This window comes from Acanthochromis polyacanthus, chromosome 10 (assembly GCF_021347895.1).
Source record: "Acanthochromis polyacanthus isolate Apoly-LR-REF ecotype Palm Island chromosome 10, KAUST_Apoly_ChrSc, whole genome shotgun sequence".
NCBI lineage: Eukaryota > Metazoa > Chordata > Actinopteri > Pomacentridae > Acanthochromis > Acanthochromis polyacanthus.
In genome coordinates this window covers 38,955,117-38,976,834 of record NC_067122.1, presented here as the reverse complement: position 1 = coordinate 38,976,834, position 21,718 = coordinate 38,955,117, and the positions used below count along the sequence as shown (strand labels likewise).

At 41.3% G+C, this 21,718-nt stretch overlaps 6 non-coding genes across 6 annotated transcripts; all 6 read left to right on the top strand.

Moving 5' to 3' along the window:
- Nucleotides 1-4,522: 4,522 nt before the first annotated feature.
- Nucleotides 4,523-4,594, top strand: trnam-cau (transfer RNA methionine (anticodon CAU)). Its single transcript has one exon. It is a non-coding gene; the product is annotated as a tRNA-Met (tRNA).
- Nucleotides 4,595-4,861: 267 nt separating this feature from the next.
- trnal-uag (transfer RNA leucine (anticodon UAG)) lies at nt 4,862-4,943 on the top strand. The gene has a single exon. It is a non-coding gene; the product is annotated as a tRNA-Leu (tRNA).
- Nucleotides 4,944-5,229: 286 nt separating this feature from the next.
- trnam-cau (transfer RNA methionine (anticodon CAU)) lies at nt 5,230-5,301 on the top strand. The gene has a single exon. It is a non-coding gene; the product is annotated as a tRNA-Met (tRNA).
- Nucleotides 5,302-5,554: 253 nt separating this feature from the next.
- On the top strand, nt 5,555-5,637 carry trnal-uag (transfer RNA leucine (anticodon UAG)). Its single transcript has one exon. It is a non-coding gene; the product is annotated as a tRNA-Leu (tRNA).
- A 1,152-nt stretch (nt 5,638-6,789) lies between these two features.
- On the top strand, nt 6,790-6,871 carry trnal-uag (transfer RNA leucine (anticodon UAG)). The gene has a single exon. It is a non-coding gene; the product is annotated as a tRNA-Leu (tRNA).
- Nucleotides 6,872-7,490: 619 nt separating this feature from the next.
- trnaq-uug (transfer RNA glutamine (anticodon UUG)) lies at nt 7,491-7,572 on the top strand. Its single transcript has one exon. It is a non-coding gene; the product is annotated as a tRNA-Gln (tRNA).
- Nucleotides 7,573-21,718: the final 14,146 nt, after the last annotated feature.

Genomic DNA, 21,718 nt, shown 5'->3' with positions numbered 1-21,718 from the left:
TGGTCGAAGAAGTACGATGTACAGTAGGAGAAAAATATTGTGGTTTTTTTTATGTTAAAACATGCATTCTCACTTGACACACACTCATACTATTGCTGACTCTCAGCCAATCAGAGGTGAGCTAGCTAAACATGTCATGTTCACCGATATTAGGTAAATCTCGAATTGAACAGTAAACATTGAAACCTCAAAATCAACAACATCAGTCCATTACAATATTCTGTTATCTTCTTGTAAAATGACTCATACATGCATGAAAGTCGATGGTATTCATGACTTTTCCGAAGAACTTATCGATATCGTGATGCGTGTAATGGCTTTGTTTACATTTTCGGCAGAGTTCTGAATTGTGGTGAAAATCGACTTACGTAGATCAGTAGGAACGGAGCTCCAATGTAAGTGGAGGATCCCCTGTATTGTGTTCTCCATTTGAGTTATTGTTAGTTGTTTATGAACTGCATATAATGTGAAAAACCCCGCTGACTGATTGGAGATGGGTTTTTGTGTGGCACATTTTGGACAGAGTGAGTTGTGACTGTATGATCAGCCTCTACCCGTTTCTTTTATTTCGTGTACTTATTCAGTTGGTCCGTGGTCCAAGTGAGTATAGAACTGCAAATGTGACACCCAGGGCCGGATTGGGAGTCAGACCAGACCAGCCCACCTGTGCAATCGACCTAGAGTTGATAACAATTCAGACCATAAAAAAATCCTTTTTCAAACATTTTACCTGTGAAACACACATTAAGACCATCGGGAAAAAAATATAATATGCAGATGGAAGAATATAAATCACATTTGAATATTTTGGCAGTTTAGTTTGAACAGCTACATTTTGTCAGCGGATGCGTCCATGGAAACGACTCGAAAACACATGAGGACAAGAAAAGTCAAAGTCTTGAGTGTCGTTCAGGTCCTGTCGTCAGGGCAATGCTAATTAGCCAGGGTGCGCTTGAGTATGTGACTTCTTTCAAGTTCATGCAATTAACTATACCATGGCCGAATGAATTTGTTTTCGCCCAATACGAGCTGCGTTTGTATTGCAGGAGACAGCTACATTTGGCTAACTAGCCAATTAGCTTCTAAGGCTACCGTGGATAGACATTGGGCTTGGGCTAAGAGTTTACACCACCGATGCTAACAGTTTGATATTTCTCTACTAAAGGCAACATATTCAGACATCCTCGAAGATACAGTGAAATGCAGGATTCTTTCATGCTCACCACTCCAGCCTCGCTTTCTTCACATCGATCTGCATCCTCATCCTTGCTTGTTGGCTCAGCCTCTTCATCAACAGGTGGCCCCTGTGCCTGTGATGGACCGGCAGCGGCTACAGCAAACATTTCTGTTATTGTTTTACTCTGTCCGGCCGACACTTCGAGAGCTTTTCTTCTCTTTTCTCTGAGCTTTTCAGCCCCTCTTTACATTTTTTGACGTTCTTCTCCATCTCCAACTGCCTGGCTGGGCTTTACTGCACACACCGCGATATCAAATCTAAACTCTACTCAGCCGAGAGCTGTCACCTGAGGGCGGGGCTGAGCGTGCGTGTGGTGTGACGCATGTGGGCCTGCGTGCCTGTACAGGGCTGATGAATGGTTGGACACTCATCCCATTTGGCCGCATATGGATAAATAAACAAAATTATTTAATAAATACCAGCGCACTGGCCCAGATGTGGACCGGCCCTTCGGTCAAACGACCAAATGTAATAACGTTGAATCCGTCTCTGGTGACACCGCATGGTTGCTGTACTAAACATGTTTTATTTTGTTCCAAAAATGAATCAGTTAGCTCACAACAAGGTGGTCTGCTGTCATTCTTCATCACTACACACAACGGAGAGAGAGATACAGAGAAAGACCAGAACGGCCATACAGACATCTTCTTCTCTTTCAATAACCTCTAATTGTTGGACTTTGACCGAGTGTAATTACACAGTAATCTTTGTTAAATCTTGCTGTTCACTTGTTAGTGTATTTGAGGTGCCTTAGCTTTTGCCTCTGCTTCCCTCCAAATTAGATAATCTGTTGGTTTACAACCAGTTTAATTATCAGACTGTTCATTTGCTGCCAGGCCAAACTCCCTTATTGTTTTTCTGTCCCCTAATCTAAAGGTTGACGATGATGAGTAACCAAAAACAAGACATTCTACCGCCTCATTGCTCACCTTTGATGCACTGAAACGCTCCTCTGTGCATCACGCATGGATTGTGTCAGGTGCCTCATAGCAAAAGTGAAATAGTAAAAGCAGTCTCTGCTCTAAGCGCAGTCACCTGGAAAAATCTAAAGACTTTGATTTCTTCCTCCAACTTGAAGACTTTTCTGATTTATCACCCTGCATGCAACTTCTTTTTTTAAGTGAACCTGCATTGTGTCAGTTTTCAGTGTGGTATATGTATACTCAGCCAGCCTATCTTGCAAAAGCTAAGGTTGAATAAATACACATTTAGATTATCCTTCTGGTGCAATTCTAGAGAGAAAATATGAAATATGGTAGCAGACATTGTAATGATCTACCCAACAACATCTGCTTTAAGACGTTAAAATGATGGAAAGTGTTGAGTTTGACGTGAATGAAGCTTTAAATGCTCATTCTTATTTTTATTTTTTTTTTTACAAAACTTGCTTGAAAAATGGATGGAAATATAAACAAAGGTGTTTATTTTCCCCTTTGTTCTTAGCTTCTTTTTCTTCTCCTGCCTCTGTCTCTCTCTCTGTCTCTCTGCCATCTCCTCTGTTCTCTGAGTGGCAGCAGCCATCATTCAAATGTGATGTTGCAACTTTTAACCTCAAAGTACTGTTTGAGTCTCAAGAAGCACAACGGTGTTCTCATGCACACACACACACACACACACACACACACACACACACACACACACACACACACACACACACCACACATGCAGTCTCACACACACCTTCTCCAATGCACATTTCACAAACTGCACCTCACCACCATACCTATATACACGCGCACACATATTTCTTTAACACACACACTAATGAAATGCACAACTTCCCTTTCTGCAGTGGACATTCAAAAACCCACATGGACCAAGTCCACACAAACATGTGTGCACACACAAACATATGCAGGGCAATCAGTATGACTAAACAGCCTGTGTGTTGCAGTGAAGGCTCTATCAATCATTCCTGAGGTTGAGAGCAGGTAGGGAGCCCTAATAGCCTTTGTGAATGCCTGTGTGTGTGTGTGTGTGTGTGTGTGTGTGTGTGTGTGTGTGTGTGTGTGTGTGTGTGTGTGTGTGTGTGTGTGTGTGCGTAGCAGTGAATGATGTGTGTGCAGGTAGCATCTCTTGTGTGTTTGTGAGGTAGGGAGGAAGGGAGGGATTACTCATAGTCTGCAAATGTGTGTGTGCAGACGAGGGGTGACTGAGTGTATTGCGTCTACTTACAGCCTCCCTCTCTCTAAATTGACCCTCCGGACTGTTCCCTCCCCTCACATAAGGTAAATGAGGTTTCTGACTGAGCTGAAAGGTCAAGACGGTCCCCAAACTTAAATAGATTTTTATTTCCATTTTGAATTTAAAATATGATCCATCAGAAACGAGAGAGGGAGTGTGAGGGAGGCGTTATCACACAGGGAGGTGGCAGTGATGGGTGTGCAGATGCAGCGGTGAACAATGAGCCATAGGATGATGTCGTTGATTATGATGACAATGGAGTGAGATAACATAGAAAGGCAATGAACTATACAATGGGACTGTTGCAGCAGAGGGAAGGAAGGGGAGAGGCTGCATGCTGATGGCAGGCTGCAACATGAGATATATGGTGACTGTTGGAAATGGAGTAAATCCAACAGAAAAGCAACAATCAGCTCGTGTGGGAGAGAAGGTAATGATGGCAAAGATCCCCGCTTTCACAAATTGTGATCATTCACTCAGTCTAAGAAGATACTGATAACGTCTTTAATTGGGATTTTTCTTGAGTTTTCTGAGCTTCACCTATAACAGCAGCTGCCAGTCTCCTGCACAACTGCTTCTAACTCATTACTGGAATTGAGCTGCTTAAATTTTTCCACTCTGGCATTAAGAACAAGTTTTTCTAAAATTTTACTTAAAAATGGTAGGTTGGATACAGGCCAACCAACACAGCTTATGTATCAGTCACAAGCTGATACAGTTTGTGTATCAGTCACACAAACTCAACTGTTGCTGTAAGAGCAGAGTGGAGCAGCGGAAGCGTGCTGGGCCCATAACCCAGAGGTCGATGGATCGAAACCATCCTCTGCTAATCTATGGCAGACAAACCAGAAAGTCGTACTCTATACGATTTTAGAGGAATGTTGTACTTCACAGTGTTCCAAGTACAATAGATCATCATTTAAGTTTGAAAGCTCTTTGACAAAGTAGGCTTTCAGATCTGCTTCTTTTTCTTCACAGCTGTTTAGCCAATCTGCTCTTCTGTTTTGTGTTCAAAATAGTTTGCATTTGTATTGACCACAATGAAACCATGATTGGTTTTGATAGTATCAGACACACAAACTCAGATGCTGTTGCTGTAAGAGCAGAGTGGCGCAGCGGAAGCGTGCTGGGCCCATAACCCAGAGGTCGATGGATCGAAACCATCCTCTGCTAATCTATGGCAGACAAACCAGAAAGTCGTACTCTTTAAGTTTTCAGAGGAATGTTGTTGATGCCAATGTGGTTTAGGAATGCTCAGTGCCTCATAGAAAAACTGATCAGTCAACCAGATGAAAGATGCGCTGATGTACTTAACAAACCAGAATGCCGTCAGTGTTCCTTGCTGATCCTTCCATGGATGCTCCCCAACCTTATTCTTGCGTTCTTCTTTTCCTCCCTTCCTATACCTCTAATTGAAGCAAGTCAGCTCTTTGCAGGTGAGGTAGTGTGGCCGAGTGGTCGAAGGCACTGGAATTAGCCTCCAGTCTCTATAGAGGTGTGGGTTCAAATGCCACCACTACCATTTCAGTATAAGGCACTGAGAACATATCATCCTCAAGCCTGAGCAGACACAACTGAGTTGGGTTTCGGGAACTTCACAGTGTTCCAAGTACAATAGATCATCATTTAAGTTTGAAAGTTCTTTGACAAAGTAGGCTTTCAGATCTGCTTCTTTTTCTTCACAGCTGTTTAGCCAATCTGCTCTTCTGTTTTGTGTTCAAAATAGTTTGCATTTGTATTGACCACAATGAAACCATGATTGGTTTTGATAGTATCAGACACACAAACTCAGATGCTGTTGCTGTAAGAGCAGAGTGGCGCAGCGGAAGCGTGCTGGGCCCATAACCCAGAGGCCGATGGATCGAAACCATCCTCTGCTAATCTATGGCAGACAAACCAGAAAGTCGTACTCTTTAAGTTTTCAGAGGAATGTTGTTGATGCCAATGTGGTTTAGGAATGCTCAGTGCCTCATAGAAAAACTGATCAGTCAAGCAGATGAAAGATGCGCTGATGTACTTAACAAACCAGAATGCTGTCAGTCTTCCATGGATGCTCCCCAACCTTATTCTTGCGTTCTTCTTTTCCTCCCTTCCTATACTTCTAATTGAAGCAAGTCAGCTCTATGCAGGTGAGGTAGTGTGGCTGAGTTGGTCGAAGGTGCTGGATTTAGGCTCCAGTCTCTATGGAGGCGTGGGTTCAAATACCACCACTGTCATTTCCATATAAGGCACTGAGAATATTTCATCCTTAAAGCTGAGCAGACACAACTGAGTTGGGTTTTGGAAACTTCCCTGTGTTCCAAGTACAAAAGATCATCTTGAAAGTTCTTTGACTAAGTAGGCTTTCAGATCTGCTTCTTCACAGCTGTTGAGCTAATCTGCTCTTCTGTTTTGTGTTCAAAATAGTTTGCATTTGCATTGACCATAATGAAACCATGATTGGTTTTCATAGTATCAGTCACACAAACTCAGATGCCGTTACTGTAAGAGCAGAGTGGCGCAGAGGAAGTGTGCAGGACCCATAACCCAGAGGTCGATGGATCGAAACCGTCCTCTGCTGAGCTATGGCAGATAAAATTCAAAGTCCTACTCTACAAGGCAGGGGTCACCAACTATATTTGCCAGAGGGCAGAATTTTCCCGGACAGTCACTTTGGGGGCCGGACCCTCAAACAAAAATTAAACAAAAATCGAATTTTGGCATAACATTATTATTTGATGTTTATTTTTTATATTTTTTCCATTTCATTACAAAACTGAAGGCATTTTTAGCCTTTATGAGTCAGTGCTCCTATCACCTGTACCACAGTCAACCACTAGGAGTGATAGAGATATTTTGCCTCATCTCAAGTCAACTTTATTCACAGAGCACTTGAAAAAGAAACACTGCAGAAGTGACAGGAAAAGGCCTCTTAACATGGGTAAAATGGCACTCTCTAAGGCCACGAAACGAAAAGTTGATGTGGAAAACAGATCCTTTAATAATGACTGGACTGACTGCTTTAATAGTGTGGACCACATGATATTTTCTCTTTGATCCTCACAATTTTGGAATCCAGTCGCGGGCCGGATTGGACGGTTCGGCGGGCCGGATTCGGCCCGCGGGCCGCCAGTTGATGATGACTGCTATAAGTTTTCAGAGGAATATTGTTGGTGCCAATGTGGTTTAAGAATGCTCAGTGCTTCTTAGAAAAACTGATCAGTCAAGCAGATGAAGCATGTGCTGATGTTCTTGGCACTTGATAAACCTGAATGCTGTCAGTGGTCCTTGCTGATCCTTCCATGGATACTCCCCAACCATATTTTTGCGTTCTTCCTTTCCTCCCTTCCAATACCTCTAATTGAAGCAAGTCAGCTTTTCGCAGGTGAGGTAGTGTGGCCGAGAGGTCGAAGGCGCTGGATTTAGGCTCCAGTCTCTATGGAGGCGTGGGTTCAAATCCCACCACTGCCATTTCAATATAAGGCACTGAGAATATTTCATCCTTAAAGCTGAGCAGACACAACTGTTTTGGGAACTTCACAGTGTTCCAAGTACAATAGATCGTCATTTAAGTTTGAAAGCTCTTTGACAAAGTAGGCTTTCAGATCTGCTTCTTTTTCTTCACAGCTGTTTAGCCAATCTGCTCTTCTGTTTTGTGTTCAAAATAGTTTGCATTTGCATTGACCATAATGAAACCATGATTGGTTTTGATAGTATCAGTCACACAAACTCAGATGCTGTTGCTGTAAGACCAGAGTGGCGGAGAGGAGGTGTGCTGGGCCATAACCCAGAGGTCGATGGATCGAAACCATCCTCTGCTAATCTATGGCAGACAAAACTTAAAGTTGTACTCTACAAGTTCTCAGAGGAGTATTGTTGGTGCCAATGTGGTTTAAGAATGCTCAGTGCTTCTTAGAAAAACTGATCAGTCAAGCAGATGAAACATGTGTTGGTGTTCTTGACACTTGATAAACCTGAATGCTGTCAGTGTTCCTTGCTGATCCTTCCATGGATACTCACCAACAACTTTTTGCGTTCTTTTCCTCCCTTCCAATACCTCTAATTGAAGCAAGTCAGCTTTCGCAGGTGAGGTAGTGTGGCCGAGTGGTCGAAGGCGCTGTATTTTGGCTCCAGTCTCTATGGAGGCGTGGGTTCAAATCCCACCACTGCCATTACAATACAAGGCACTGAGAATATATCATCCTTAAAACTGAGCAGACACAATTGAGTTGGGTTTTGGGAACTTCGCAGTGTTCCAAGTGCAAAAGATCATCATTAAAGTTCGAAAGTTGTTTGACAAAGTAGGCTTTCAGATCTGCTTCTTTTTCTTCACAGCTGTTTAGCCAATCTGCTCTTCTGTTTTGTGTTCAAAATAGTTTGCATTTGCATTGACCATAATGAAACCATGATTGGTTTTGATAGTATCAGTCACACAAACTCAGATGCTGTTGCTGTAAGAGCAGAGTGGCGCAGAGGAAGCGTGCTGGGCCCATAACCCAGAGGTCGATGGATCGAAACCATCCTCTGCTAATCTATGGCAGACAAAACTTAAAGTTGTACTCTATAAGTTTTCACAGGAATATTGTTGGTGCCAATGTGGTTTAAGAATGCTCAGTGCTTCTTAGAAAAACTGATCAGTCAAGCAGATGAAACGTGTGTTGGTGTTCTTGGCACTTGATAAACCTGAATGCTGTCAGTGTTCCTTGCTGATCCTTCCATGGATACTCACCAAAATTATTTTGCGTTCTTTTCCTCCCTTCCAATACCTCTAATTGAAGCAAGTCAGCTCTTTGCAGATGAGGTAGTGTGGCCGAGTGGTTGAAGTCACTGGAGTTAGGCTCCAGTCTCTACGGAGGCGTGTGTTCAAATCCCATCACTACCATTTCCATACAAGGCACCGAGAATATCTCATCCTTAAAACTGAGCAGACACAACTGAGTTGGGTTTTGGGAACTTCGCAGTGTTCCAAGTGCAAAAGATCGTCATTAAAGTTTGGAAGTTGTTTGACAAAGTAGGCTTTCAGATCTGCTTCTTTTTCTTCACAGCTGTTTAGCCAATCTGCTCTTCTGTTTTGTGTTCAAAATAGTTTGCATTTGCATTGACCATAATGAAACCATGATTGGTTTTGATAGTATCAGTCACACAAACTCAGATGCTGTTGCTGTAAGAGCAGAGTGGCGCAGCGGAAGCGTGCTGGGCCCATAACCCAGAGGTCGATGGATCGAAGCCATCCTCTGCTAATCTATGGCAGACAAACCAGAAAGCTGTACTCTTTAAGTTTTCAGAGGAATATTGTTGGTGCCAATGTGGTTTAAGAATGCTCAGTGCTTCTTAGAAAAACTGATCAGTCAAGCAGATGAAACGTGTGTTGGTGTTCTTGGCACTTGATAAACCTGAATGCTGTCAGTGTTCCTTGCTGATCCTTCCATGGATACTCACCAAAATTATTTTGCGTTCTTTTCCTCCCTTCCAATACCTCTAATTGAAGCAAGTCAGCTCTTTGCAGGTGTGGCTGAGTGGTCGAAGGTGCTGGCTTTAGGCTCCAGTCTCTACGGAGGCGTGTGTTCAAATCCCACCGCTTCCAATTCCATACAAGGCACCGAGAATATTTCATCCTTAAAACTGAGCAGACACAACTGAGTTGGGTTTTGGGAACTTCACAGTGTTCCAAGTTCAAAAGATCATCATTAAAGTTTGAAAGATGAAACACCTGTGGGTGTTCTTGGCACTCGATAAACCTGAACGCCATCAGTGTTCCTTGCTGATCCTTCCACGGATGCTCACCAACCTCTTTCTTGCATTCTTCTTTTCTTCCCTTCCAATACCTCTAATTGAAGCAAGTCAGCTCTTTGCAGGTGAGGCAGTGTGGCCGAGTGGTCGAAGGCGCTGGAGCAGAAGAGGACACAACAATGACACGCAGAGAGCGTGTTCAGTGTTTATGGAAGTAAACATGGACGCTAACAGTAGAGCATGTCTGGCCATTTTAAAGTTGTTGTCCAGCCGGAGCCAGCATATTTATAACTTAATCATTTTAACCCTTTAAAGTACAGGCAATTTCCGCCCGAAATTTCTACTGAGATGTACAGAAAGTAAATTGAATGCTGTTCTTGAACTGTTTGGAGTACATGCATGGTTGGGGTCTCATTTGAAAGCTGACAACCTGAATTTTCACCCAGTGCAGTCAGAATTACTCTAGGTGCTACTGGCACAGAGTATTTCATGTTGGCACACACTGAATTAGGATGAATTTTTTTCTCGCCTACATTTTTTCCCTAATAAAACACCTGAAAATCAGTGTGGCAGCACTGTAAGAGCTTGAAAACACAATATTGCAAAAGCCTGGGGTCTTACATAGTTCAGGTCAAAATTTCAGAGCAATACTACAAGAAATGAGTGTTTCACACATGTATTTGTACTGATATGCCCCGCCCCTGTCAATGTTGGACACCCTCTTTATACCCTGTACACACCCTCTACAGAATGGTATAACTTCATTTTCACATCATTTTCACATTATTTTCACTCCAAAAACTCATAAAGAACTCAAAAAATCACTTCAGATAGGCTTCAGTGTCGATCACACACACAGATTGAGAGGAATACAGAGAAACAGCAGGTGCAGCCCGGAGCTCACGAATGAAATATCATATAAACCCGCTGGCAGAGGCGGGATTTATATTCAAGCCATTCAGCAAGCTCATTGACTACCAGGCCTGTCAATCTAACGTTTCCTCCGACGTGATTTGCTGAGAAATAAGTCAATCAAGTGATGTAATCCATATCTGTCAGACTCGGCCACGGTTGGCTGTTTCGCCGTAGAAGGCGGAACCGAGTCACTTGATTGGTTGAAGTTCGGTTTGAAGCGGAAGAGAAGCCTCCAGTATCCATTTTGAATCGCGAACAAAGGGGCTGAATCCCAAACCGCCCCCTACACACTCCCCCTCCACTACCGAGTGTCACTCCAAAAGAAGTCACACTCGCAGCTGTGGAGGGCACCTATTACTGAAGGGGGAGGGTATAAATACGATCGGCAGGAATGGGACGCCCTGTTGCCTCACCGGAAGACGTCATCGCCATGGTAACAGAAAGACGCCTACTGTGCATGGCTGTAGCGCTGTGGCACAGGTTGCAACTAACAAGGATCGCTGCTGCTTCCAGAAGCCGAAAGCATCCCACTTTTTTCACTCACATTTTTTCCAATCCTATTATCTGGCATTTCAAATCCAACAAATGAATAAATTAATTCTGTCAGTTGTGTTCAAATTTTAAGGTGTCAGGGGGTGCACAATTAAATCAAACGTCAGCAGAGAAGAAGATTTGTTTCTTTTGTTTTATCTTTTTACACCACTCTTTGTGATGTTCTGTCAGTGTGAAAAAGGCGTGGGAGAAATAAACGCATGTGGAACTTACATCGATATGTTTGTTTCCTCCTTCATTTCGACGTTGCACTTCCTGAAAAAGTTGTCCGGAGTGAGCATCAATGCAGACTCGCTATTTAAGGGCTGAACAGTCCACTCTCCCTCCGCACTACGCGGTTTGGGACGGCCCTTAATATGGAGGACCCTCCACGGGAACGCGCAAACGGAGGGGTAGTGTGTAGGGATAGTGTGTAGGGGGTGGTTTGGGATTCAGCCAGGGAATACGAGCATGTTTGATACACTTATAATAGAAAAATGCACTGAATATGAAACGCACAGCGCCACCACGCGCTGCGTGCACGCGCACGGAGCCGATCGTTTTCTGGATTTTTTACTTATTTCGACACATGTTTTGGCCAAAGTATTATACTGGATTGTTTTCTCTGGATGACTAAGCTTGGGTTCAGGCCGGTTTTTGTGGATTATCTTCTTTTATGACCAGAAACGAGCGTCCAAACTGCGTCGACAGGTGAGCTGTGCACGTTTACGTGACTTGTTGTTTGTTGGACAAATGTGTTTATATTACCCGCTGTGGTAATCACATCTGAAAGTGGTTTATACCGGCGGATTCATGAGAATCTCAGCTTTCTATGTGTGTATAGTGTTTGTATAATCGTGTTTGCAGTGTACTTCTATTTAAAAAAAAGCGTATACCGATATCAAAATGGCCCGTCCGCGGGCCGGCGTACTAAATCAGGTAGTATTGACATATTTTTAACACTCTGAACCACAAAGTCCAACAGAGTGTTTCAAAGGCATGTTGTTATTATTATTATTGCTTTTTAATGATACTTTTTAATCAAGCCAGAGACTGAAATTTGGTGTAATTCTCAGATTTTCAACTTTCAGAATGTCCTTGAACTAATCGTGTTTAACGTACAGTTACAAAACATAGCCAAATCCAAGTTTAAATATATAGTATTAAAAAAAGCCCCATAAAAACACTTAATTTTACATGTTTCATTTTGATAAAATTGCCAATAAATAGACCATTCATTATCTATACACCGATGCAGATGTGGAATGAGTGTGTGTGTCTTTTAGGTGTTGCACATGCAAACCATTTGGCACAATGACAACAAATCTTCTTGATTTCTGATTTCTTCCTCCCACAGTCCAAAAAAAATCCATCCATTCATTATCTATACACCGCTTAATCCTCATTAGGGTCGTTGGGGGAATGGAGTCTATCCCAGCTGACTTAGGGCAAAGGCAGGGGACACCCTGGACAGGTTACCAGTCTATCTGTCAGGGCTCCCTCCTCACCCCTGTCTTTCACACCTGACATCCCAAATACCCCTTTTTCCCCATCTGTTTCCTCTCCCTCTCATGCTCCGGTCTCCCATCCACTCCTCTGCCCTGTCTGTCTCACTGTCTCCCATCCGCTCCTCTGCCCTGTCTCTCCCCCTGCAGCTCGGTGCCTGAGTGGAGTCCAGCTTCCCAGCTGACTCCACTCAGGCAATCAACCACCCCTACGGCTCCCGGACAGCTGACGATCATCAACCTGATTACACACCTCAGCAATAAGAACCGGCTCATCCTTCCACTCCCTGCCAGATTGTTGAACAAAGACCTCACAGTCAGTTTGCTCTCTAGCCTCCTGTTTAATCTGTTTGAGTTTGCCATTTTCTGACGTTGTTTTCTCCTGCCTTCACCCAGACCCAGCTGTCCGGGACCCAGCTGCCCAGAACCCTCGTCTGCTCTCCCCAGCCAATTCGTCACCGGTTTCCCCCCTGCCTGAACCCCCTGTTCCTGCCTGGACCCCCCTGACCTGCTTCCCTCCCAACCACTCGGAGACCCACCTGGCCAAACCCCCCACTACTTCAGCCGCTTCCCGTTCCTGCACCCTGGTTTTTCCCCCACCGAGCCACTATTCATCCCCCTGCAATAAATCATTCTAAAATCTTCTCTGGTCTTGGAGGTGTGGCTCTCTGCTCGGGTCCAGCCCCCCCTAGTTCGTGACACTATCACAGGACTACACGCAACGAACATGTAGAGACAAACAATCACACTCACATTCACACCTACGGACAATTTAGAGTTACCAATTGACCTTAACATGTTTTTGGACTGTGGGAAGAAGCTTGAGAACCCAGAGAATACCCACACATGCACATGGAGAACATGCAAACTCCATGCAGAAAGATCCAGGGAAGGCATCTTCTAGCTACTGTGCAGCCCCCAAAAATAGGCCATGTCCACCAAAAATAAACAAAGTTCTTTGTTCCTCAGTGCAATGAGATTCCATGATTAACTCAGCTCCAACCAACACATTGGCTGAATGACAGGTTGTGTAGTTTGGAGACAAGGCTATATGATTCCTATATGAGCTTTGTTTTTGTTGAATTTATTTTAATGTTTTTGATTAAATATCACAAATCAAAACCTACACCAAGAACATCAAGATATACACTGATCTTTTATGAGCAAAAATGAACTTTAATTTCAGTTAACCCTCCAAAAAGACAGACAGCATTGGAAACTGAGAGATGTCTGTTTTAAGAGCTTGAAAGAAGAACCCATTCATGTGATTGCACTTAATATGTCTGTTCTCACAGATAAGAGGGATTGAATCTCCTCTCCACAGTGAGAGGTCTCTTCTACACAGATTGTGTTATGTCATTATGGTGTACATTATGATTAACAGTTGTTTCAGCATTTATCAGATGTTTTTTTGATTTACTTGGTATGACATGATGGTCAGTCCACTACTTCCTGCCATCACAATTTGTACACAATCATGATGCCAAGAGCATGAATCCTAATGAGTCCCAAGATCCCCTGCACTTTTCCTCTTGCGCCACCACACCATGACCTTTGTGGCTTTTGAGGGAAATGTCTCGACAGCTATTGGATAGATTGTCACGGATGGACAGACATTCATGTTCCCCTCAGGATGGATTGTAGGAACTTCAGTGATCCGTTAATTTTTCAGTGAATGCCACCATCAGGTCAAAAGTTTAGTATTTTGGGTTCTGACTGGAGAACATGTGGCCTTAACAGACACTTGATGTTGCAGGTCATTTGTCTGTCCACTGCACCTTCTGTGTTCTGCAGTTCTCAACCAAAGGAAATCAATCCTCAGATAATAATTCTATTCTGTTACAGTTTTTCAGATCAGTTTTTCAGACTCTGGTTAAATGGCATTATATACTGGAGCTACATTGTGTATTTATTCATATTTGCAGATGCCTTAAGGGGGGCTAATAACAAATGAAGATGTTGGAACACAGTTTGCTTTTTCAAGAACATTTAGAATTTTAAAATTATGTTTGCTTACAAAGTGTGAAAGCTCAGCAAAAAATCTTTGAGTTTTGGATCTAAATTTAGAGTTATTTTCAGAAATTGCACGCAGCACAGGACTTTGTTACTCTCAGTTTTGCCTTACTAGTGTGTATTTGTCCATGTGTGATTGATGGTTAATGATAACTGAGACTGTAACACGCATTTGTTCTACTTGGACTTCAGATAAATTGTTTCCAGCCTTGATTTCCTTATTACATTTTTTTTTTTTTTACAATGGCACCGAAGGCATCATTTTAAGGTTGTTGTAACTGTGATTCCTCCACCCACACCTCCTTAAAGTTTACACTGAATATAAATCCTTGCAAGTTGCAAGTATCAAAGATACCCCGGCCTTTGAGGGAAATTACACTGGAGTGAACCAGAATTGAAATGATAAGATGAGCTGAGAAGAATTTGATGTGTGCAGGTGGGGGGGAAGGTATCCACATGTCTTAATAACTTTCCGAACAAGTTTGAGGACAAAATGTCTTTCCTAAACTTTCCTGGGAAACTTTTCTCTGAAGGCACACTTTCAGCGATTCAATTGCCCTTTTGCTAATATGTGATCTTTCACATTTCAAACATGCGTTTGGGCAGCAAATAACATGTGAAACAGGGTGAGTCTTTGCACATTTATTGCCTAGCAGAACCATGCATATGTGCTGTGTGTTTTCTTTATACTTTCAAAGAATTTTTCAGGGAGCAGATGAAATGGAAATCTGTTTTGAATTCAGTTACAGTGTTTAATCCCACCTTTCAATACTTTAGAATGATTGAGAGGGTTACTTAAAAAATGTAATCCCAGTGTGACAATATTAAAGGAACATAACTTGATTACTTCCATTACTTGTGAATTACCTCAGTACCAAATATGCAACAAAAAAACATGATGAACGATAAAAAAATATATATTTTGACTCAGGTGAACCATCTAATGTGTACAGTGGTACATGCTGACAATATATAACTCTATTAAAAATGCATTTTGACATTGTATTCCTGCAAGTAATCCACATTTTTCCAAATATATTGCTTCCCACCTGAGATCTCATCCACCAGCCTGCGATCAGACCTCGTACTATGGTCAGCATTGCTTAGGTACGTCTACATCATCGAGCTCACAGTGCCCTGGGAGAGCTCGGTCGAGGAGGCCTATGAGCGCGAGAAGCTGAGGTATATAGAGCTTGCCGCTGATGCAAAACAGCGAGGCTGGAAGGTGAGGGTCTGACCAGTCATCAAAGTAAGCTACTAAGTAACTCCAATAAATTCTTCCAGTCATGTGAACAAGAGCATGTAAAATCTCTGGTGGAGTCATCAACCTAAAAATGTAGACAACTGAACTTTGTAATATCTGATGAAATAAGTGACATGGTGTTTTTAATATTCTATTCTAAACCTAACCAAGTATTTTGATGCCTAAACTTCACTAGATATTGACTGAAAACACATATGATAAATTAAAGTGGAAATGAAGGTTACATCAAGATTTCAGCAAAAACAGAAAGAAAAAAAAATGGAACTATTGCCCAAATCAGGATTTTAATAGAGAGGCCCAGATTTTGCAAATACCAATGAGGCGGAAACTAAGTCCCAAATCGTAGGCCACATTCTGAGACTTGACCGTGTTTAAATGTCCAAGAAAGTTTCTTTAAAGATCTTCAAAATCACCAGGAAAAGTCAGCATTCAAGGGCAGCAGGATTTATTGTAGACTGAGAATCCAGGAGTAGTCCTTAGAAGTGATAAAACACCCAAGAAAAAACAGAGATATTGAGCTGTGCAGCACCTTTTATGCTGAGAGAGCTGGTCATTTCTTCATGCCTGTAGTGCGTGTTTCTGGAGAGGCAGTTTTGACACCACCATACTTTTTGAAATCTGTTGGTCATATCTTGAGATCAGGTTATGATATTTCACCATTAGGTCACACCATACAAAGAACACGTGCATGAGGTTATCATTAGGTCATGTTGTACAGAGAACATGCACAGACATGTTCAGAATTTGCCCTTTTATGACAAATTTCATATGTTACACTATTATATATTGTTGTGTTTCTGATATATTTTAACAGTTATAATACCTTAAGCATGCACTATTATGTTTTCAGCACTCCACATTTAATTTTATAGAAAACATATGATTTATCTTTACACCAAAGTAACAGGTTATACTTTGTAATCTACCACTAAGCTTCCAGATATCATTTCTTCTACACACACAGCTTCCAGGCCTTCCTTTTTTTTACCCTTTTCACACATAAACAATACAATCAAAGCATCAGCGATTACTAGAATATTCAACATTGTATATTAAACACACACACATTTTAAAACTACTCAACAATTACATAGCATTTGCCAGGATTACATCATTTTTTACTTTTAGCACGACATACACAAAGAATATTACACTACACCGAGAGGAACAAATGTCTGATTTTGATGTTTGGAGGCGCTGGTGGAGATTTAGCCTGCAGACAGGCCAACTGAGCCTGCTCAACGGTGGAGGAGGTTCCTACTAGATCGTGTTTCGGGGAATGACCAGGGACGATTTAATGGGCTGATAACATCCAAAACTGGTGCTACAGAGATCAAAACTGTTTTATGTTTCACGCTGTACACATGTTAATTCCTGCTGCAAAGTTGAGCATTTTAACATGGGGGGTCTATGGTGATTGACTGGCTTTTAGAGCTAGTCTCAAGTGGCCATTTGAGGAAGTGCAGTTTTTCAGTCCTGGAGGTTGCCGCTTGATGAAAATATAGGAATTTTCTCTTCTAAATTGTGCTTCTTGCAGAGGCAGCAGCACATCCAAACCACCAGAATGAAGTCATTGAGTCAGTTACTGGAGATCTGGCTCTAACCATTATTTCATGCACAGTTACACATGCCTTGGAAGCATGAAGAAAGACAATTATCTGATCATGGATGCATATATAAGCACGTTATACAAAGAGGGAAGATGAGTGAAGGACCACAGAAGAGAGAAGATGGGGGAATCAGGAAGGATTAGGAAGAGAATGGAGAAAATGAAAGGAATTTTCATATCATGGATCCACATAGGTTCACTTGACAGATATTATGGAAACAAAACAGAGTGACTAAGAGAGACGATCAGCATCCCCCCATGGTGCAATCATTTATTCATGCAGATGTGATAATATGCACAGGCACACTTGATGAATAGAATGGCGGAGATTGGAGGGAAAGTGATAAAAGACAAATAAAAAAGATAACGGCAAATATCTTCAGGAGTGCCATTGATTCCTCTACTGTATGTGTGTGCATACACGCATGGCAGGTGAGCAAAGTGAGGAGCAAGAGGGAGTTTGTGAAAAAAATACTGCAATATCCAAACTCAAAAACAAGAGTTTCTAGAGTTTGAGATTTTTATTCTCAAGACTTTAATATGACCTCCCTGTTAATTACTATAAGTTAGTTCTGCAGGCTGCTTTGATGCTATTTCTACATATATCTATAGCTACAGTTTTAATTGGGTTTGACTGTATTTATACTGTTAATGGATGATATTTTTATGTAGGCTAAGTATCCTGACAATATTATATTGACTGGTGGTTGCAATAGACTTTTTTCTGGGGGGGGTTTTGTTTGTTTTTTTGCATTGCTTTTGATATGAACAGTTGATCCAGTGCAGATATTTTGGAATGGTGGGATGAGATTTACTGCATTTAATGCTCATAAGTTACTTTAAAAAGCCAGTCATTGGCAGTATACAGCTATGGAGCTTTTGTGTGGTTCTTGCTCTGACTTCAGCTGCATCTGTGGTTGAATCCACGGCGCTATGAAAATAACTCACTGCACTCCTATTTGAACCTGCAGAGCTTCTTTGACAGGTGTGTTACCGAAACGCCACAGGAGCTCTGGAACACGGTCACTTCAATACAGCACAAAGCCAGCGAAGCAAGTGAATGGAAACAAATGTGTTACAGTCAGAATCATGACAAGTAAAGCACAGCCATGGTAACAACCGGAATCACAGTGGCAGCTGTATCATCGCCAAGCCGCCATCATAATCACAGCTCCACTGTGTGTCAAACGGCCTCGGCAGTGATCCGGTGAACTAGCACCTTCAGTTGTCTTTTTAAATGTAATGGTGCAGATTTTTTGCCAAAGCTTCCACAGCTCCAGGTGCAGTGATTCTCAAAGTGGTTACCACCATCAGCAGTCTACTGCATAATAGTTTACACTGTATCCCAATACCGCTCAGTCTTATTTAGTATGGCTCGGGGGAAAGACAAAAGTTATTGCAGGTAAAAGGCAAAAGCAATCAAGAAAAAAGTCCCATCATGAGCTTCCATATGCTCATTCTGCCAATACAAGAATTTTGAAGCTACAATATTGCACTTTTTTCGTATTTCTTTTCCTTTAACCCCTTGATGCCAATTGTCACAATTTCGCAACATACCACTTTCTTTCAGACTGCAGCCGAGACAGCATATCCATTCCGTCAATGCCAGTTTGTGCATATTCAATACGTCCCTCAGAACCTTTTGCAAGCACTGGTTTCTTGTAGGACCGGTCGGAGTGGGGCGTAATTATTATATATCTCTTATTAATATTATATATCTGTTCTATGTGTAAAAAATAAATAATCTCAACTTATTTTAGCAACAGCTGGAAAGTGAAAAACTGCAAAAGGTTTTTTAAAATTCTGTAATTGTAAATAACTTCAGGTGTCAAGGGGTTGATGTGAGGAAATTAAAAACATTACACAGATGCGAAGAAGCAAATACCACCTAAATTGACCAAGAATTGTGTTTTTTATCAAAGTCAATAAAAACATGTACAAAGAAAGATGTTGCATTTTCTTTTCCACTCATAGACAGGGTTCAGTGATTCCACTAATAAAAAGAACAGAAAATATACACACATCAGCCACAACATTAAAATAAACTGACAGGTGAAGTGAATAACTTTGTCTTGTACCGAGCCACTGTTGAAGGTCAAGCACAACCCCTCACTGCAATGGCACTTCCAAACAGGAAGATTTGATCACACAAGGCCCTTGACTGACTAACTCGGTCCTCTCTGGATTAGACAGGTGAGGGGGCCAATCAGCTGATCAATGGGGGCTGCTGTGACAGACTCACATACACCTGCTGATGTTGATGACGTGTCTTCAGGCTGGTGGATTGAAACATGTAGTCTGCTGGTGGTGCTGGGTCCTTCTTCTGAAAGAGAATCAAACATACACAACAAATCATTTAGGTATCTATAGAGGCATTAATACAATGGTTTTAGTTCAATCAGAAGACAAATGTTTTAAGATTTTCTATTTTTAGTTTTAACTTTTACAACACAAAATCTAGTACTGTAATACTCACCTGGATTTACATCTTGAAGCTGTGTCTCAGTTGCTGCTGTGTTGCTGCTTTCTGTTTGACTTGAAGCTGCTGTTTAAAACACAAAATCAATCAGTTTGTGGTCTTTATTTATAGCTTGACACTGATAAAAAATATTATTTAGTCTGTATAATAATTATTACATCCAATAATTACCATATGAAGTATTAATACTCCAGACATAATCCTTTATTGAATAAACTTACAGTCTTCACTATCAGTGAGAACCTCAGGTGCAGAAGACAGAGAGACTGAGGCTTCCTCTGTAGCAGCATCTACAGGTGCCTGTCGTGGCTGCAAATATTTTCTCAGTGCATCTGGACAAATACAAATAAAAAAATATACATTAAGTTGTAACAGTACATTGCAGTACCTTTACAATAAACATACCATGGCATGTATATTTTGCATTGTGATGTACTAAACTTCGCTTTGCATGTTATTTAGTTATTACAGTAATTACATGAACTTAAGTTAAACTTCTGACATGCATGCATATTGCATAATATACAGGTGGGGTTACTTGATATGTTGTTAAAGTTTATTGATACAGTCGCTGCATTTACTTAGCTAGCGTTAGCCAAATAGATGCCGTGTCCGAATAAAAAGTCAAAAAACACGCTATATCTTAAATGCATACCTCTACTTTGGGCCCGTTTTTCCTCCTCTTCTTTTTTGCGCTTTCTGAAAGCAGCACCTGACGGCTTGGGATGCCTTTTCATAATAAAAATTTGTTGACAATGTCAACAGAACCACAACGACAACCATTTGTCTCCAATAAAACGTCTGAGATGCGCTACCCATGATGCCCCACTCACTTTGCAATGTAAACAACAGCAGCAGCCGCCGGTCAGGTTAGGAAGAGGTGATGAGGGGGCGCCAGGAGGTCATTATCACAGAGTTTTGCGAACATATATAAATACATATGTATTTACATTTCACATTATTTGTTTATCATTTACGAGAAAACACATGGCATATTAAATAAGCGTAAATAACGAGCATGATCTGAAAGAGATGAAACATATTGCTTAGTTGTACTTTATCATATGAAATCCAGAAACAGCTTTGAAGCAACAACATTTTATTTCATTTTATTTCATTTTATTTATTTTTGGTCACTTGTGATAGTAGAAGTGAACAAGTTAAAATCACTTTGACATTATGTGGTCATTTCAGCCACTGTTAATATATAATTTTGAGTGCAGCTTTAAACTCAGTTCCTAAAAGCTGAAATCAAATTAAAAGTGTGTTTGGATAAGGTCTTTTGTTTCAAAAATAAAAAGTAAGTGTTCTTTTAATTAATTCTTCAGTGTGGTTCTTCAAATTGCCCTCACCAACTGAAGTGCCTCTTTTGTTGAAACATTACTGAAATGTTGTCAGGGAAACTTTATCAGAATGTTCAAAGGAAAACATTGCTGGAACATTCCAAAAGAAGCATTATTAGAACATTCTAAGGCAGTGGTTCTCAACCCTGTTCCTCAGGACCCCATGTCCTGCATGTTTTAGATGCTTCCCTGCTCCAACACACCTGATTCAAATGATCAGCTCGTCACCAAGCCTCTGCAGAAGCCTGATGACAAGCTGATCATTTGAATCAGGTGTGTTGGAGCAGGGAAGCATCTAAAACATGCAGGACATGGGGTCCTGAGGAACAGGGTTGAGAACCACTGTTCTCAGGGAAACGTTGCCACAATGTTCAAAAAGAAACATTATCAGAACATTCTCAGGAAAACACTGTAAAATCTTACACAGCAAAAAATAAAATTATTTATAAAATTAATGTCAATATAATTTAGAAGTGATTTGTAAATATTACTTATTTACAAAAATATAAATATTAATTTAAACGGTCTGATTCTAACCTGCCCACTTTGTATTTTTTCACACCAATCAGAAATGGTTGCCAGGCAGAACAGATTCCATCAGTGACTTCCTTTTTCGTTGTGGGCTTTTGAAATTAATCAAAATCCTTTACACAGTCATGTAATTCTAAACTTTGTACGTCAGATATGCTGATGCCTCACTGTTCATCTTTCCAATGGTGTGGGGAGGCAAATTTTGGGCTGCTGTCTGTGATAAAAGGGTTCAGTTACTTCAACATTTGTTTGCATTACAGCAATTTATCTTCAGCCAGCCCATTGCCTTGTCTCCGTGATAACCGCATCTGCACATTTCAGCCACTAAACGCAATGAAAATGAACTTTATTGTGTGTCATTCCTTTGTGCAGAGTCAAGCAACCATTTAGTGATAAGT